The following is a 17,418-nucleotide window of genomic DNA, read 5'->3' as shown; positions in this document are numbered from 1 at the left end:
AACAAATTAAGCGCAATAAAAAAATATTCTGAGGAGCGCCACATAATGGCGAACAGTGCATCGTTGGTTTCAGCTGGCTGCGGTGTACCGCTTTTTTAAAATCCTTGGTTCAAGTTACGTGAAACACCCTGTATATGTTTCAAACGGAGTACTGTCTACGCGAAATCATTCTACTTTACACACGAAACTACGCACAAACAACAAGACCCAGATTAGCAATTTCTTGAAGCAACCTCTGTGTCAACTGGAAGAAAGGTAACTATGGAGACCTGAAGTTAATTAGGTTCCCAGAAGAGCTTGAGAAGCTCAAAGATCAAAGGGAGGAGAACAAAAACTGAACGAGTAGCAGAAGGTACCTGTGCAAACCCATTACAAAAAAATGCTGTGGTATACGGCGTTTAACGTCTTAAAGCTAAACCTGAGCTATCGGAGACACCGTAGTGGAGGACTACATACTATTTTCGGCAATCGTGGGTCCTTTAACGAGCACTGACATTCGCACAACACACGGACAATTTAGGCATTTAGTGCTTCCGGTTTCCGTTCTGTACAAACTAGCGAACATCGTCTACGCACAGCAGCGCACAGGACATAGAACATGAGCTAGAACTTTTAGAACCTTAAGCGAACATTTCCATCCTCCCGCTGATCTTGTAACAGGCGCGCCGCGAGTGGAAGCACGCTGTGCGGGCCCATGAGAGCGCCAAGGGAGCCGAAGGTCTACTTGACCGCAGAAACATCTGTCGCGATCAGACCTTGCAGTACGCATTCGACCTTCTGTGTTCCTCTCAATCACCGCTGCGTTTTGTTGATTAATTTAATTTTATGAAGAGCAATGCCACAGGCCTAGGGGCATTATGCCTATCCATCATAACCTAGCGCCCTCCCGCCCATATTCTACCTCTCTGAGCCTCCTCACCACGAATGCCCTGGCACCGTCCCTGTGCGGCGCTTCGAAGGTGTCGCTTGACGGTGAGGCCGCCGTCCTAAAATGTGCTACGACCTGCCTGCCATACATTTCATGTTCCCTCCACTTTCGACAACGATATAGGCTACACTTTTTTTATATATATTTTTCCACCACCGAATTGCAGCCGCTGGAGTGAACGTAAAAGAAAAAAACGGCGAGGGGGCCGATTCATGGTAACTTTTGAATCCGAAGAAATATATCTAATTTAATCACTTCGCATTTTCCGTAGCTGGTAACTGTTGGCAATCGTTGCGTACGCTGTTCCGGTGCTGCAAATACATTCTAGCTTACGTACGCACTGTAAAAAGTCCAATAAACTGAATTCAAAACTGAAACTGAAACTGCATTTCCGCCGCTAGGCGGCCATCGGTACCGTCGGGCCTTTGTTGATTTATTCCCGCCCTTCTTTCCTTCCTCCATGTTCCCGCCTGTTGTGTGTCACGTGGTGTGGCCGCGGCGTCGTGTTGCGCGGGCTTCAGTAGTTGACGTGAACTGCGTTTTCGACCGCATTTTCTGAGGTACCGCATTGAACTGAAGTGTTTTTTGTGCATATATAACTGGAGTAGTGCGTAGGTTCGTTCACTGCTGTCCATGTACTCGTATCTCACGTATCGGAACAGAAGCAGCCTTTGGAGGCTCTGCCGAATGCGTTTCTTTGTTGTAGATTGGCAGAAAGGCTGACGCTCGCTCACGTTTTAAAGGTTTGATATCAGGAAGCAAGGGCGAAGTTATAATGTGAGCGTGTTTATGCACCACAATGCATTTGTAATGTAGAAACGTTGTCCTGAAGTCGGCGTTAATGAAAAACACGAGCGTTGCGGTGGTTTGGAGACGTACTTCAGCTCGGCACGGCTACGCACCTGCCTCGAATGGTAAGCAATCCTATGTCTTCATGCATGCTGGTTTGCATTATTCAAATCATATTTTACGGAAGAGCGGCCTCAAGGCTTGCCGCTTCTATTAGCAAAGTGCCGAGATCTGCAGACAGGCAGCTCTTTCCGTGTATCCAGGGAGAGAAGCAGCACTGAACAGAGTTCGCCGAGAATCATTCTACTCTGAGCTGTTTTTGTTTTGACGAAACGAATGTTGCAGAGTACTGCCCCATGCTACTTAAGAGCTCTAGTATGTGTGTTCTGTCAAATTTAAAGCCGTTTAACGCTATTTCGTCAAATTCATTGTCCTACGGTTTATCTGCAGGTCGTAATTTTTCCGCCCGTGCGTAAGGTCTATTCTGTATCTCTGCGTAAAATGCGTTGCGTCAACGGGACGTCTGAGATAAGCTTTCAATTTTGTGTGCTGCAGGCGCTGACCGCTGGTCGTTTTTGCATCAGGCCAGGTTTTTGCATAAATTTGTTGACGCTGCTATCTATTTTGGTTTTCAATTGTTTTTACAACGTCATCCAGATAAAAGAATCCTGTGCTGTGTCAGCTAGGTATATTTAGCTTGCGTTTTCAAGTTTTTAAAAGCTTCATTGTTTGGCCATAGTGACCTAATTTCTGAATTTTGGCGGTCTGTAATCGTGATGGTATTAAATGGATGTCTGCAGGGGGAAACATCTACATCCACATGGGAGTCCACAGCCACAGCTTGCACCTTGTTGCCACTGGGCAATATTCATGAGCAGTATGGAAGCAAAGGTGCGTTTTAGTTCTTGCTGCAAGCTTCTTTTTATGCTGTATGCTTGGTTCTCTTTTGGGCCATTTTCCCTTCTTTCCTTCATCAAGCTGCTTCATGAAACAGGGTACATAGCCTAACCATGCCCTCATTTATTTGTACATCCTTGCTAGTTCGTTGTCAGCATAGGGTTATTGCAAACCGGTTTGAGTGTTGTTGAACGTAGTTTTCTCGTCATCATCATCATCCTGATTACACCCACTGCAGGGCAAAGGACTGCCTTTGCCAGCTGCGGCTACCATATCCCTGCGAACTTGGTACTAGCATTTGGTGATAAAAAGTGTGCTACCGCATAATGTCTTCACCTCATCCACCCACCTAACTTCCTGCCGCCCACTGCTACGTTTGCCTTCTCTTGGAATCCTCTCCGTTACACTTGAGGACCAACGGAGTGGATTCCAAGAGACGGCAAATGAAGTGCCAAATGTGTGGATGGGTTTGTTTTGTATGATGTGAATGGGATTAGGACAAAAACTAGAGCTTCTTGGTGCATCTTTATTTGTGTGTCATGAAGTTGGGAATTTCTAAACATTGTCGTTATCAGTTATTGATAGTGGAAAATGGGTTGTTACATAAAGTGCTGCAAAATAAAATCCTGTGCTAAAACATAACCCCTACTCACTGGGTGCTCACTTTAAGACCTGCTTTTGTAACTAAATATATGTGGGCATATGTAAGGGTCTCAGTATGACAAATATAATGCAGGTACACTCATTTAAATAAGCCAGTCAGAAGCCCAATGCAGAAGCAGGTATGAATACTTAGACAATCAAGAGTGATGATTAAAAAAAAAAGCCTAGACCCTTACTGTAGCATCAGCATTCAAGTTAGTTAGCTGCAGCTAGAATCAACTAAAAGCCATTGATAACGGTGGCTAGAAAGCCTAGAGGGTTAGTTTGTGGGACATCTGGCACCAAGAGCACACTTACAGATGTAGGCAAGAGCAAGCTGAATGGCTTTTTGGATTTAATACATCTTCTATTTCCTGTACAGTCACTTATGCCAGTCCGGTCTATGCTAAAGCAGAATAGCTAACTGTGTGGCTCATAACCCCACTGTTTTTTTTTTGAGGTAGCAGTAGCTGGCATCACAATTATTTCAACTGCGCAGAGCATGGGCAATAAATAGATGAAAAACGAGCACTACCGACACGTGGCACTGCATCAAAGATTGACTACATAAAGCAAAACAAACATTGGCGAATAAAAACAAAAGAATAAAAAATGTTGAAAAAATCACTATTCTGCCTTCTAAGCTGCTAAGGTAGCCTATAGTCTGGGACAGCTTTCTGTGGCTATGCAATGGAAGGTACGAGCACGCACCGCCAGCTTAAACACCTATCTCTGTCCCTCGTGACGGTGTGGTAAGAGGCACGCTTGTAAAAGCCTTGCCCTCATAGCTTCCACTGCATAGCCACAGAAAGCTGTCCCCAAGTATTGTTCTTTTCGTGTGAGCACAACAGAATGTTTGCTGACACACTTGTCTTGCTCCTGATGGATCAAACGCATCAACAACAATCTCGTCTCACAACTTGAAAAGAATAGGAGCTAGGGCCGGTGTGCGAGTAGTATTCTCAGCTCCAAGCAAATTGCAACGTCTCTGCAAGAGTGTCAACTGTGAAGGGATGGCACCTGCAGAATGCGAAAAGAACCAAGAATTCTCTTATGTACAAATGCCCCAAAAATGTGGCGCACAGAAGTGAGCTATCCCGCGAAACGGGTTGTATCAGTCAAACAGGAGATGCCTAAACGACTGTCTGAGCGAACACAAGAGCTCCTTAAAACCACCTCCCGAAAGCAATATGATCATATATTGGCTGTCGTATGAAAACTGCGCCTCTGCTTTCAGCCAACCATACTGTACACTTACATAAGGACCAGCACACGCGGGAGATTGTTGTTGATGCGTTTGATCCGTCAGGAGCAAGACAAATGCATCAGCAAACCTACTGTTGTGCTCACATGCAAAGAACTAGGCTACCTCAGCAGTTTAGACGGCAGAGTAATGGTTTTTCTACATTTTTAAACACTTTTTATTTGTTTTTATTCGCCAGCATTTTTGCCCTTTGCAGACAATCTTTAATGCAGTGCCACATGTTTTGCAAGCAGGCAAACTGTTGCAAAAAAAATGTTGGTTGTGCCCTTTTTTCACTTGTTTATTTTGTGGCGATCTTTAGATCGTCAGTCAGCGCCGAGTCTGTCTAGTTCTTTCATCCCATTACTGTCATGCTGTGCCCTTCATGCTGACGAACATGTACCGACTAGTTCAAGAAAGTAACTTTTTACATTGTGAAGCCATTTTACCAATTGCATTCGCATGGTTTGAATGAATGACCATTCAGATTGCTATTGCATCTTTTTGGAACCGAACAAGCTTAAATTTTGCAAGCTTACCAAACTCTTAGGATGCTTATATTTGTTATTAGCAGCATTAAGTCTCCTTTGCTGCTCATGTCTACAGAAGGCAAAATGCTCGACTCATTATGATATTGCGGGGACTATATTAGGTAGACTGGCAGGAACAATGCCACCATCCAAGTAGGGGAGTGGGAGTTCTCAGTGTCAGGGTTATACATCTGTTCAGGTTGGTGTCCTCTTTGTAACTTGCAATTGTAATTTTTCTAGTGTTACAGAAGCCTCTTAAAGTCCAGCCAATATATTGACCTATATGGAAGCTGCTATATGCCTGGTGATAAGTAGGCTGTGTATTTTGCTGCTGTGCAATACTTAATAAGGTGATTCCACGCCACCTTATCCAGACTTTTGCACTCGACTGCACTTGATTTCTTAAAGAAACAAAAAAATCATGGCTTATTTTATTACCATGACAAAGATTTTTCCAGCATGTTCTTGGCGGAGAAAAAGAAGTTTCATGTCGTGGCCACCGTCCTATGTTTACAAGCAATAGCAAAGCTAAGTCTTGCAAAAAAACATGTTCAAAATAAACGCTTTACGCATGACTGAAACTTTTTCATGTAAATAAAGGATGTGCTTTCATATCCAATAAATTGGACTCATGTATAAAAAATGAAAGAAGGTACAAAAATATTGGAAATTGATATTTTTTATCCAATTTATGTTCTCATAACAGTCATTTAAACCATTTTTCTGGGTTATCCAAAAGGCAAAGGATGGAATAAAAGTGTTTCAGAGATGAAAAAAACGCGAGGCATGTCAGTCAGCTAAAAAAAATTCTATTTTTGAGGCATATTCAGCCACCAGTTGCACAGTGAGATTGGCCTCATTTACTTTCTAATGGCTGTGACATTTCTAAAATTTTAATTGGAGCAATTTTCGTTTTAGGCGAGAAAATAATTTCGCAATTTGAGTCTCTACCTTCAACCCCAGCATTGCTGGCTGCTTGCTCGACACTGCGGTGCATGCTAGAGCCGGCATCAAGAAGACACAAAGCTTTGCTGCACGGTGCTCCATGTGGATGCTCCTCATATTTTGGTTTTGAGAAGTCTGCTGGCATATTCGCTCAAATTTTGTCAGTTTAAACTCGAGCATGACTTAAGTCCAGCATGCACCATTGAGAGAAAGATAAAGGCTTGATGTGGTGAAAAATGCGTATTCCTTTTAATGGTAGCACTTTTGTAAACCGCCTAGTCAGTTCACCTTTATTTTCTTGAATCATTTGTTGGAGCACCCAGAGGGCTACGACACTCTTAATGGTTTTCTCCGCCCATGTAAACAGCTTATAGAGGATCAGTATTTGACCTTTCTATGGCCTCTGAATGCTTTCTGTTGCTGCAGGGGGCCTCACACTTCCACCAATGCCGTTAAAGTGCTTCCCGGCTGAGTACTGTTTGTGTCGAGGAACGAGAGCCGTCCTGCCATGTGGCCACTTCATTTTTACTTTTTGTAAATCTATCCTTCAGCAGGTTTCTTTATTGCTGAAGCTGGTGGCATCGAAGACCAGCACACCATTGTATTCGGGCAGCGGAGTGCTGGTTTTGTGTAATTTACAGCTGGTGGCAAAGTGTGCTGGAGTGAAAAGGAAGCACTGAGCAGTGTCGATGTTGAACGCAGGGACTCAACTTTTAAGGTTGTTTTCTCGCTTAAAACAAAAAAAAGAGCTCCAAATAAACTAAAAATAAATGCCATTAAATAGTACTGTTTAACTTTCTATCTTTCATAATTTAATTAAGACCACCTCATTATGTAGTAGACTACTGAATATGTCACAAAAAGCAAATTTTCTCGACTTTAGAATGCTTTCGCTGGCTTGCCTTACGTGTTTTGCTCTCTCAAACATTTTTATCGCCTTTGCCTTCTCGACAGCTTAGAAAATAGAATAACTACTGTGAGAACATAAAATTTGATAAAAGATTTCAAATTTTTATATTTTGTACTTATTACATGTTTTATTTAAAACAAAATAAGTTCAATTTACTGCATTGGATATGTATTACCTTTAATTTATATAACAGAAACTTCATAGTCCTGCGTAAGAATGTTTCTTTTTACAAATTTTTTTGCAAGGTTACGTTTGGCTATCACTTTCAAACATGAGATGGCGGCCACGACGGGAAAAAATTACTCCGCCTAAAACAAGCTGGGATAATGTTTGCCTAAGTAATGCAATAAGCCATGAATTTTTTTAAAGAAATCGAAGATTCAGTGCTAAGCCTGGAACAGTTGGCATGGAATGACCCAATGGCATATAAATGCCAACTGTGCGCTGATTTGAAGGAGCCTTTATATTATTTTTGTAGCTCGATTAATATTGCAGTGTAGGTTGAATGCAATTTTTTCTGCTTGCATAATTGGAATGGTTCCATATCATGCCATTTATTTCGCATCTTGTATGCAAACTTGTATTGCGTTGCCAATATTTTATGCTGCTAGCGTTCACCCCATATGAATATTGCTGCTCCTGAGCAGCATACTCAACTGATCCACTGGAATGGTATCACTGTGTGTACCTTTGGTAAATTTCTGGGAAAAATGTATTCATTCACCTGGCTGCTTGGTAGTTTCATGTTTCATATGTAATGACAGATGAAATGCAGATCTGTCCTAAGGATGAATGTGGCCATTTGTTAACACCATTTTACAGTAGTGATATTTGCAAGATGATCAATTCTATTTATCTACTTTGTACTTTTGTTCACTACGTAGTGCATGTATGCCTCCAAGAAAGGGAACGCGAACCAGAAAGGAAACAGCTTGGAACCCCTTGTGGTCTTTTTCCAGATGTAGACTTCATCTCTTAATGTGTGATAGTATATTAGTCTAGGCAAAGCAGCGTGCAGGGTAACAGGGCACTAACAGGAAGACACAGGTACTGCGCTGACTAACAATTGAGGAATTTATTGCTTTGCTCACTATAAATACAGGAAATATCATCCAAAATACAAAAGAAGAAAAGTCATGGAATCATGATTTGGTCACATCTGTCGGGATTATTTATCCTGATAGTCAATTTCTTTTTTCGTTGGTGTTAGTGATGATGTACTTCCATAGGTTAAACAATTCTTATGTGTCATGCACGTCTCTTATATCTCGGCATGAGCTGTTAATTATATTTCCTAAGAATTTTACATCATCGAAAGTGTGGAGTGCACTCACAGTTCGGCACATGTCTTGCTAGTTTGCTACTATATCCTGTCTCAGTATTGCCGACTTGTTCTATTAGACAAATGTTGACACGCTGACCTTATTTCCCAACATACGACGCTCCGCATGAGAGAGGGATCTCGTAAACTAAGCCACAGTCGCATGCTGTGAATTTGTTTCGGTGCTTCATCTTGTGTTGGGCTGTTTTTGAAGCACCTTTGCTGGGCGCGTTGCATACTACGTTCAGCTACTTTCTGCAAAAAAGCAAATGAATCCATCGCAAAGAACTTCCGCAAGCTGCAAAAGAAGGTCAAGCGCCAAACAGTGAAGAACGAAACCTAAAAACTTGTGTCAAGCCAACAACTTGTCCAAATTAGTGCTGGCTATGAAGAAAAGTGATGGCCTATGCCTGAATGCCTTCGCTATTGCAAAAACACGCAACAATAACTGACCTTTCGGAGTAATTGTCGCTGAACAAGGATCAAGGCAGCAACCCTTAGGGCAGTAAGAATTGCTCTCCTTGTTCACCGTGGGAGACCTCTTCCTGGTAAAGAAGCCAGAAGTGTCCCCATTCCTCTCGAACAGCTGTACAGAAGAATTGTCATCTCATTCTGATCAAGGACTTACATTGCACGCTGCTAAATGGTGCCTTGTTTGAGACGATAAGAGAAGGCATTAATTCAATGGGAGCAGTACAATTCCAGAACCTGTGCAGAATTAATGCGGATAGATTCCTCGAGTTGCTAACCATCTACTTCCGTTCTACCTATGTAAAGCTTAATGATGTGTGCATACAGTGGCAGGGAGTATGCACCAGTTCCAGCGTTGCACTAATTCTCATTGTGCTGCTAGCCTGTCAAAATAGCCAACTATTAAAAAGCTGTGCATGGCACCAGTTTGATAACGACCTTCCGATTTGTGGACGACTTCTTAGTAATCCACAAGCTTCATTACCAAGGGTAACACAAAGTCATTGTTGACATCTTCAAGACCTTCTCCAAAGTTCTTGCTAACTTTGAGCTGACCAAAGAAATGCCACTGGAGGTACAGCTTCCCGATCTATGGCTGTACTTTGTAGAGACCCATATGTGCTGGCGTTACTTCCCAGGGTCGAAAAAAAGGCTGTTGCTACTGGCGCACTGAAAAATATCCTAAATAGCTCGTGTATTGACCGTCAGCAAGAATGCCTTGAGGCCCACCTGACATGGCTACCTGAAGCTGATTTCCCAGATGACCTCATCTGCAGCCTTGGCTTCAGTTTAAAGAAATTTGCCTATCTACCTCTAAAAAGCTTCAGAAAGAATGGAACATAGCTGCCATAGCATATTATTATGGGGTTTAGCTCAGCAGCAGGCGCGACAGGTTGCACTCAGAAGGCACCCCAAACCAAGTCACCCCGAGCGCTAGCTGCAGCGTCTCTGTTGTCGTCAACTGCCCAGTGTCAAAACAATGTCCTCTTCGCCTTGCAACTTGCACTGTAGCACTACCCCCTCCGCCTCGCGGAAGGAAGCACAGCCCCTGGGCGCCCTAAGGTGGTGTGAATGGTAGGGCTTAAGACAGGTGACGTGCACGAGCTTTGTGGAGGGGGCCGGGAGAAGAGTGCGGGAGTGCAGGGACGTGATTTCATAGGTCACATTGCTCAGTTACCTGAAGAGAAGACGCGGTAAGGAACCACGCAACGAGGCAGCAGCTTCTCACCCAGGCCCACATGGTGTGCAGGGAGCCAGAGGAGTACGTGGAAGCCAGTAGGGTAGTGGGCAACACGGTGATTAAGGTCATAGGTGCATGGTATCAGCCACGCACTAAAGAAAGTGGTCAGGCAGGCTGATGTGAACTTAGTATGCAACACGCCCAGCTAGGGTGCTTCAAAGACAGCCTGGTATAAAAGAAGGCTGTCAAATCCGCAGCATGCGACAGTGACTTAGGCACCTTGTTTAGTAAGTTCACACCAGCTCGCCTGACCACTTTCTCTTGCGCGTGGCTGATACCATGCACATATGCCGTCACAGCTAACTTCCATTCTTGTTTCTGAAGCCTCGTTGGGGTGGATCAGCAAATTTCTTTCATTATCTTCAAGCGAAGGCTGCAGACGAGGTCATCCGGGAAACTAGCTTCAGGTAACTATGTTAGTTGGGCCTCAACGCTTTCCTGCCGACAGTCAATACGCAATCTGTTTGAGACATTTTTTAGTGTGCCAGTAGCAAGTCTTTTTTTCGACTGTGGAACATAACACCAGCACATATGGGCCTCTCTGATGTGCAGCCATAGATCGAGAAGCTGTACCTCCAGCAAGGACTTCGGAGAAGGTCTTGAATACGTGAACAATGCCGTTGTGTTGCCCTTGTTTATGAAGCTTGTGGATTACTTGGAAGTCGTCCAAGAATTCGAAGGTCATTATCAAATTGGTGTCATGCAAAGCTTTTTAATAGTTGGCTATCTTGACAGGCTAGCAGGACAATGAGAATTAGTGCAACACAGGAACTGGTGCATACTCCTTGCCACTGTGTGTGCAGGTCATTAAACTAAAATAATAGATGGTTAGCAGCTCGAGGAATCTATCAGCATTAATTCTGCATTGGTTCTGGAATCGTGCTGCTCCCATTGAATCAATGCCTTCTCTTACCGTCTCAAACAAGGTTGTATATGTGGCAGCGTGTAATGTTAGTCCTTGATGACAATGAGAAGACACTCCTTCTAGACGGCTGTTCAAGAGGAATGCGGACACTTCTGGCTTCTTTACCAGGAAAAGGTCTTCCACGGTGAGCAAGGAGAGCAATTCTTGCAGATACTGCCCTAAGGGTTGCTGCCACGATCCTTGTTCAGAGACAATTACTCTGAAAGGCCAGTTATCATTGCGTTGTTGCCATAAAGAAGGCATTCAGGCATAGGCCCTCACTCTTTTTCACAACCAGCCCTAGTTTGGTCAAGTTGTTGGCTTGACGTTTGTTTGCAGCTTGTGGAAGTTCTTTGCAGTGGCTTCATTTGCTTTTTCACAGAAAGTAGCTGAACGTAGTATGCAATGCTCCTAGCAAAGGTGCTTCAAAAACAGCCCAGCATAAGACGAAGCACAGAGACAAATTCATGGCATGCGACAGTGGCTTAGTTGACAAGATCCCTCCGTCACGCGGAGCGTCCTGTGTTGGGAAATAAGGCCAGCGTGTTAACATTTATCTAATGCAACATGTCGGAATACTGAGAAAGGATATGGTAGCAAGCTACCAAGACACGTATCGGACTGTGAGTGTATATCACACTTTCGACAATGTAAAATTCTGAGGAAATGTAAGAGACGTGCATAGTACATAAGAATTGTTCAACCTGTTTAAGCACATCATCACTAACTCTAACGAAAAAGAAATCAACTACCTGGATAAATAATCACAACAGATTTGACAAAATGACGATTCCATGACTTTCCTTCTTTGTATTCTGGATGATGCTTCCTGTATTCATTGCCAACTAAACAAGGAATTCTGAAGTTGTTATCGCTGCACCTGTCTTGTCTGTGTCCTGTTATCCTGCGTGGTTTTGCAAAGATTCATGCACCAACTGGCCGAGCTCCTTTTCTTGTAGTAGTTTAGTGGCCTTGTGCAAATTTTTCTTAATGGATTTTTGAGTTTACTGGCTGCGGACATGGGAGATATGTTAACTTAGCACTGTTGCCTGCCTTTCAAGATGTCACTTGCTTGGTGTAATAATGAATGCATGCTTTGCGTTAGTTGCAGCCGACCACTCTCATAGAAGGGGTCGTATTGCTGACTTTGATCAGATACTGTGCTTTCTGTTACAGTGAATGTTGCACATTACTTGTCGTTCGGTTTATGTAAAGCATTTTAAAGTGCTCTATTTTCGCCTTTGTTGTCATGGTGTTTTGTGCCTTTTATAATCAGTTTACCCGCCAGGCAGGCCAGTGGTTTGCACTAGCTTGTAGCAGTTCGTGCAGAATTAATTGCATGGCCTGACCACCTTCATTCCATTTCATAACATCTAGCTTTTTAGCTAAAACATTGTTTATATAATGCCGTTTAGAGCTATTTTTTCTAAACCACAGTGGCCTCTTTGGAATGGTTCAAAAAATAACAGCTGGCGCCTGCTTGCAACTTGAACAGATTTTCTTCTTTCTGTTAGCGTTAGCATGCATTATAAAACACATTGTTAATGAGCAATATGTTGGCATTTATAAGGACCATTGAGCAGTGTAAACTGATATGAAATATTTTACTGTTTTTGTCTGAAATGCAGACTCACACCATGTATGCTGTTCACCGAAGACAGTCCTGAGGTGGCTGAGAACCTGTTCGTCGAGGGAGGATGACTACTCAGCAGGCTTACCACTGCGGCTCACTCCACAACTGCCATAATGTCAGGAATATGGGTGTTCAGCATAAGCTGCCTTAAGTTTGCTTTTTTGCTTTTTCCTGGGAGTTAGCGTCACAGTCCAAGCCTTCTTCAGGCTGGTATAGAAGGCTGCACAGGCATGAATTTTTCATTCTGTTTGCTCTGAAAAATTAGGAGCTAGAGTAAGTGCAATGGAACCTTATTCATGCAGCACCATAAACCCAATAACAGCAGGTATGGTGCTGTTGTACCTTAAAATTTTAAGTTCTTTGGATGGCAGTGAGGAATTCATTGGAGAAGCTTCTTGTGCATTGTTTTATGGTTGTGTTTTGTTCTAATAAAAAACATTCAATATTTCTGCAGTTTTGTGAGTTTTGTCAATAAACGTTTTTCTTAGGTGCATACAGCCTGTTTACTGCTATGAAGAGCTCCAGTAATACAGATATATTGCAATACGTAGGCATTATAATGGTAAATTTAAAGAACGCTTAAGAAAAGTAATAAAAGTGGGAACAAATTATGAACCCATTGCATGCTTTTTCCTGAAGGGTGTAGGGGTGTAAGAAGCATAAAACTCCTGTGGCTCGGTGGTAATAGCGTGTGATACACCTCAACACCTTTGAGTCAAGTTGTATCATTTTCGGGTTGGTTCTTTCATGAAACACCCCACGTTAAAGGTGTATTGAAATCACAAAACACCCTTCTGGGCCGGGTGCAAGGGTGCGAGTTATAGACACCTGGAAACTCCTTTAGAGGTGTTTTATTTTTTACAGTGTCCAAAACTCCAAAACTCCAAAACTCCAAAACTCCAAAACTCCAAAACTCCAAAACTCCGAAACTCCAAAACTCCGAAACTCCGAAACTCCGAAACTCCAAAACTCCGAAACTCCGAAACTCCGAAACTCCGAAACTCCAAAACTCCAAAACTCCAAAACTCCGAAACTCCAAAACTCCGAAACTCCGAAACTCCGAAACTCCGAAACTCCAAAACTCCAAAACTCCAAAACTCCGAAACTCCAAAACTCCGAAACTCCAAAACTCCAAAACTCCGAAACTCCAAAACTCCAAAACTCCAAAACTCCGAAACTCCAAAACTCCGAAACTCCAAAACTCCAAAACTCCAAAACTCCGAAACTCCAAAACTCCGAAACTCCGAAACTCCAAAACTCCGAAACTCCAAAACTCCAAAACTCCAAAACTCCAATACTCCAAAACTCCAAAACTCCAAAACTCCGAAACTCCAAAACTCCAAAACTCCAAAACTCCGAAACTCCGAAACTCCAAAACTCCAAAACTCCAAAACTCCGAAACTCCAAAACTCCAAAACTCCAAAACTCCGAAACTCCAAAACTCCGAAACTCCGAAACTCCGAAACTCCAAAACTCCAAAACTCCGAAACTCCAAAACTCCAAAACTCCAATACTCCAAAACTCCAAAACTCCAAAACTCCGAAACTCCAAAACTCCAAAACTCCGAAACTCCGAAACTCCGAAACTCCGAAACTCCAAAACTCCGAAACTCCGAAACTCCGAAACTCCAAAACTCCAAAACTCCGAAACTCCGAAACTCCGAAACTCCAAAACTCCCAAACTCCAAAACTCCGAAACTCCAAAACTCCGAAACTCCAAAACTCCGAAACTCCAAAACTCCAAAACTCCGAAACTCCAAAACTCCGAAACTCCAAAACTCCAAAACTCCAAAACTCCGAAACTCCAAAACTCCGAAACTCCGAAACTCGGAAACTCCAAAACTCCAAAACTCCAAAACTCCGAAACTCCAAAACTCCAAAACTCCGAAACTCCAAATCTCCGAAACTCCGAAACTCCGAAACTCCAAAACTCCAAAACTCCAAAACTCCAAAACTCCGAAACTCCGAAGCTCCAAAACTCCGAAACTCCGAAACTCCGAAACTCCAAAACTCCAAAACTCCGAAACTCCAAAACTCCGAAACTCCAAAACTCCAAAACTCCAAAACTCCGAAACTCCAAAACTCCGAAACTCCGAAACTCCAAAACTCCAAAACTCCAAAACTCCGAAACTCCAAAACTCCGAAACTCCAAAACTCCGAAACTCCAAAACTCCGAAACTCCAAAACTCCGAAACTCCGAAACTCCAAAACTCCAAAACTCCAAAACTCCGAAACTCCAAAACTCCAAAACTCCAAAACTCCGAAACTCCAAAACTCCGAAACTCCGAAACTCCGAAACTCCAAAACTCCGAAACTCCAAAACTCCGAAACTCCAAAACTCCAAAACTCCGAAACTCCAAAACTCCGAAACTCCAAAACTCCAAAACTCCAAAACTCCGAAACTCCAAAACTCCGAAACTCCGAAACTCCAAAACTCCGAAACTCCAAAACTCCAAAACTCCAAAACTCCAATACTCCAAAACTCCAAAACTCCAAAACTCCAAAACTCCGAAACTCCAAAACTCCAAAACTCCAAAACTCCGAAACTCCGAAACTCCAAAACTCCAAAACTCCAAAACTCCGAAACTCCAAAACTCCAAAACTCCAAAACTCCGAAACTCCGAAACTCCAAAACTCCAAAACTCCGAAACTCCAAAACTCCAAAACTCCAATACTCCAAAACTCCAAAACTCCAAAACTCCGAAACTCCAAAACTCCAAAACTCCGAAACTCCGAAACTCCGAAACTCCGAAACTCCAAAACTCCGAAACTCCGAAACTCCGAAACTCCGAAACTCCGAAACTCCAAAACTCCAAAACTCCAAAACTCCAAAACTCCAAAACTCCGAAACTCCAAAACTCCGAAACTCCGAAACTCCGAAACTCCAAAACTCCGAAACTCCGAAACTCCGAAACTCCGAAACTCCAAAACTCCAAAACTCCGAAACTCCAAAACTCCGAAACTCCGAAACTCCAAAACTCCGAAACTCCAAAACTCCGAATCTCCAAAACTCCAAAACTCCGAAACTCCAAAACTCCGAACTTCCAAAACTCCGAAACTCCAAAACTCCAAATCTCCAAAACTCGGAAACTCCAAAACTCCAAAACTCCAAAACTCCGAAACTCCAAAACTCCAAAACTCCAAAACTCCAAAACTCCAAAACTCCAAAACTCCAAAACTCCAAAACTCCGAAACTCCAAAACTCCGAAACTCCGAAACTCCGAAACTCCAAAACTCCGAAACTCCGAAACTCCGAAACTCCGAAACTCCAAAACTCCAAAACTCCAAAACTCCGAAACTCCAAAACTCCGAAACTCCGAAACTCCGAAACTCCGAAACTCCAAAACTCCAAAACTCCAAAACTCCGAAACTCCAAAACTCCGAAACTCCAAAACTCCAAAACTCCGAAACTCCAAAACTCCAAAACTCCAAAACTCCGAAACTCCAAAACTCCGAAACTCCAAAACTCCAAAACTCCAAAACTCCGAAACTCCAAAACTCCGAAACTCCGAAACTCCAAAACTCCGAAACTCCAAAACTCCAAAACTCCAAAACTCCAATACTCCAAAACTCCAAAACTCCAAAACTCCGAAACTCCAAAACTCCAAAACTCCAAAACTCCGAAACTCCGAAACTCCAAAACTCCAAAACTCCAAAACTCCGAAACTCCAAAACTCCAAAACTCCAAAACTCCGAAACTCCAAAACTCCGAAACTCCGAAACTCCGAAACTCCAAAACTCCAAAACTCCGAAACTCCAAAACTCCAAAACTCCAATACTCCAAAACTCCAAAACTCCAAAACTCCGAAACTCCAAAACTCCAAAACTCCGAAACTCCGAAACTCCGAAACTCCGAAACTCCAAAACTCCGAAACTCCGAAACTCCGAAACTCCGAAACTCCAAAACTCCAAAACTCCGAAACTCCGAAACTCCGAAACTCCGAAACTCCAAAACTCCCAAACTCCAAAACTCCGAAACTCCAAAACTCCGAAACTCCAAAACTCCGAAACTCCAAAACTCCAAAACTCCGAAACTCCAAAACTCCGAAACTCCAAAACTCCAAAACTCCAAAACTCCGAAACTCCAAAACTCCGAAACTCCGAAACTCGGAAACTCCAAAACTCCAAAACTCCAAAACTCCGAAACTCCAAAACTCCAAAACTCCGAAACTCCAAATCTCCGAAACTCCGAAACTCCGAAACTCCAAAACTCCAAAACTCCAAAACTCCAAAACTCCGAAACTCCGAAGCTCCAAAACTCCGAAACTCCGAAACTCCGAAACTCCAAAACTCCAAAACTCCGAAACTCCAAAACTCCGAAACTCCAAAACTCCAAAACTCCAAAACTCCGAAACTCCAAAACTCCGAAACTCCGAAACTCCAAAACTCCAAAACTCCAAAACTCCGAAACTCCAAAACTCCGAAACTCCGAAACTCCGAAACTCCGAAACTCCAAAACTCCGAAACTCCAAAACTCCAAAACTCCAAAACTCCAATACTCCAAAACTCCAAAACTCCGAAACTCCAAAACTCCAAAACTCCAAAACTCCGAAACTCCGAAACTCCAAAACTCCAAAACTCCAAAACTCCGAAACTCCAAAACTCCAAAACTCCAAAACTCCGAAACTCCAAAACTCCGAAACTCCGAAACTCCAAAACTCCAAAACTCCAAAACTGCAAAACTCCAAAACTCCGAAACTCCGAAACTCCAAAACTCCAAAACTCCGAAACTCCGAAACTCCAAAACTCCGAAACTCCAAAACTCCAAAACTCCAAAACTCCAATACTCCAAAACTCCAACTCCGAAACCCCAAAACTCCAAAACTCCAAAACTCCAAAACTCCGAAACTCCAAAACTCCAAAACTCCAAAACTCCGAAACTCCGAAACTCCAAAACTCCAAAACTCCAAAACTCCGAAACTCCAAAACTCCAAAACTCCAAAACTCCGAAACTCCAAAACTCCGA

At 42.9% G+C, this 17,418-nt stretch overlaps 1 long non-coding RNA gene across 1 annotated transcript; it reads left to right on the top strand.

Annotated features, from left to right (window-relative positions):
* The first annotated feature begins 1,436 nt into the window (after nucleotides 1-1,436).
* On the top strand, nucleotides 1,437-12,900 carry LOC149326602 (uncharacterized). The gene is made up of 3 exons (XR_016286271.1): nucleotides 1,437-1,842; nucleotides 2,518-2,608; nucleotides 12,449-12,900. It is a non-coding gene; the product is annotated as an uncharacterized LOC149326602 (long non-coding RNA).
* The last annotated feature ends 4,518 nt before the right edge of the window (nucleotides 12,901-17,418 follow it).

This window comes from Amblyomma mixtum, chromosome 10, assembly GCF_055824585.1.
Source record: "Amblyomma mixtum isolate Tamu chromosome 10, ASM5582458v1, whole genome shotgun sequence".
Classification (NCBI taxonomy): domain Eukaryota; kingdom Metazoa; phylum Arthropoda; class Arachnida; order Ixodida; family Ixodidae; genus Amblyomma; species Amblyomma mixtum.
Note: the sequence above shows the minus strand (reverse complement) of the source record. Positions and strands in the feature narration are given on the sequence as shown.